Source organism: Oryza glaberrima, chromosome 2 (genome assembly GCF_000147395.1).
Source record: "Oryza glaberrima chromosome 2, OglaRS2, whole genome shotgun sequence".
Lineage (NCBI taxonomy): Eukaryota > Viridiplantae > Streptophyta > Magnoliopsida > Poales > Poaceae > Oryza > Oryza glaberrima.
In genome coordinates, this window is record NC_068327.1 from 32,995,826 (window position 1) to 32,998,419 (window position 2,594).

General features: G+C 59.6%; 1 pseudogene; it reads left to right on the plus strand.

The window, feature by feature from the left end:
* Window positions 1-579: 579 nt before the first annotated feature.
* On the plus strand, window positions 580-2,381 carry LOC127761949 (putative UDP-rhamnose:rhamnosyltransferase 1; annotated as a pseudogene).
* The last annotated feature ends 213 nt before the right edge of the window (window positions 2,382-2,594 follow it).

Here is a 2,594-nt window from a genome sequence, read left to right on the forward strand (position 1 = left end):
CCCCGTGTGCCACCGGCCGAAGAGGAAGAAGGGGAGAAAAAGAGAGAGAAGGGAGAGAGGGAGGAAGGAGGAGTACGGCAGCGGCGGCGGCTACACGGCTCGCCGATCCTGCCCTCGTCCGTCCTGTCGTCGTCGCTCCGGCCCTCACTTGCGCGCCGCCGCCGCTCGTTCTCGCCGCCCGCCGCCCACTGAAGGGGAAGAAGGGAAGAGAAAGAGAGAGAAGAGAGAGAGGGAGGAGGAAGAAGGGCTGACATGTGGACCCCACATGTAAGTGGGCCCACATTTCTTTTTTGTGTGAATGACTAATAGGCCCCACACATATTTTTATTTCTACCGCCACGTAGGTGCCACGTCAACACCACGTGGAACAAAGACTCGGTCAATATTGCTACGTAGGTGCCACGTGGCGTCACGTCAGCAAAACCGTCTCCTAAAACCGTCCAGGGAGTCAAATTGCACCGGTTTTAGAAGTTTGGGGGTCGAGATATCTGGTTTTGTGGTTTAGGGTGATGGATTAGATTTCGATAGTGAACTTATTCCATTCCGAAATTCGAACAGAAATCGGTCCACTTCACGTAAAAAATATCCGGGCTGCCGGCTCACACACTCGCCAATAATATCGCCATCAACCGACCTCTGGATTCATCGATCACACAAGCACTCGCTCCGACGACTCCGGCGAGCGAGAGATCGTCGGCGATGGGAGAAGGCGGCGGCGGCGGCCTGGACGTGGTGATGTTCCCCTGGCTGGCGTTCGGCCACATGATCCCCTTCCTCCAGCTGTCCAAGCGCCTCGCGGCGAGGGGCCACGCCGTCACCTTCCTCTCCACGCCGCGAAACCTCGCCAGGCTCCCGCCGGTGCCGGCGAGCCTTTCCGATCGTCTCCGCCTCCAGCCGTTGCCGATGCCGACACGGTGGAGGGGCTGCCTGAGGGCGCCGAGTCGACGGCCGACGTGACGCCGGACAAGGACGGGCTCGTCAAGAAGGCCTGCGACGGCCTCGCCGCCCCGTTCGCGGCGTTCCTCGCCGGCCGTGCGAAGCGGCCGGACTGGATCGTCGTCGACTTCTGCCACCACTGGCTCCCGCCCATCGCCGACGAGCACTGCGTGCCATGCGCCATGTTCCATATCATCCCGGCCGCCATGAACGCCATGTTCGGGCCGCGCTGGGCGAACGCCCGGTATCCCCGCACGGCGCCGGAGGACTTCACCGTGCCGCCCAAGTGGATCCCCTTCCCTTCCACCATCGCCTTCCGCCGCCGCGAGTTCGGGTGGATCGCCGGCGCCTTCAAGCCCAACGCGTCCGGCCTGCCCGACGTCGAACGCTTCTGGCGAACCGAGGAGCGGTGCCGCCTCATCATCAACCGCAGCTGCCACGAGCTCGAGCCCCCCCAGCTGTTCGACTTCCTCACCGGCCTCTTCCGGAAGCCCACCGTCCCCGCGGGGATCCTGCCGCCGACGACCAACCTCGTCACCGACGACGACGACCGCTCCGAGGTCTTGCAATGGCTCGACGGCCAGCCTCCCAAGTCCGTCATCTACGTCGCGCTGGGGAGCGAGGCGCCACTGAGCGCCAACGACCTCCACGAGCTCGCGCTCGGGCTGGAGCTCGCCGGCGTGCGATTCCTGTGGGCGATCCGGAGCCCGACCGCCGGCGGCGTGTTGCCCGACGGGTTCGAGCAGCGGACGCGGGGGCGCGGCGTGGTGTGGGGGCGGTGGGTGGCGCAGGTGCGGGTGCTGGCGCACGGCGCGGTGGGCGCGTTCCTGACGCACTGCGGGTGGGGCTCCACCATCGAGGGCGTCGCGCTCGGGCAGCCGCTGGTGATGCTGCCGTTGGTGGTGGACCAGGGCATCATCGCGCGGGCCATGGCGGAACGGGGCGTCGGCGTGGAGATCGCCAGGGACGAGAGCGACGGCTCGTTCGACCGAGACGCCGTCGCGGCGGCGGTGCGGCGCGTCGCGGTGGGCGGCGAGAGGGAGGCGTCCGCGAGCAACGCCAACCGCATCAAGGATGTCGTTGGAGACCAGGAACGGGAGGAGCGCTACATCGACGAGCTTGTTGGTTACCTCAGACGCTATAGTTGATCAGCAAACAAAAAAAAATTGACGAGAACTTTTATATACGTGTACATAGTGATTAAAAACTAATTTTAAAGAATAAATTACTACTTTCTCGATTCCAAAATATTGCTATATATAGGATGTGACCCATCCAAAGACCGGTCTTGATAGATCTCTGTTTAGATTCGTTTTTCTTTATCCATCCTATCTCCTAATATTTTAGGATGGCGGCTGTACTAAACTTTGAAATTAAATATTTTTTTTCAGTAATACAAAGATACGATGTGAGGTGTATGTTCATTGTCTTTTAAGTTACTGCTCAATCACTGAACGTTCGATTGTAAACTTGTAAAGCTTTGAGAATAAGATGACATTATTCTGGCTTAATTAGCTAGCTTTACCCTGAATTTGTTAGCTGCTTCCGGGATGTGAATCTTTGGGCTTATCCTTGTACTGTCTAGATGGGGCATTGGGTTTATCAATTATCATTCATCGCGTTGGCCCTCTGATGGATGGGCCGATCAGGCATGCTGT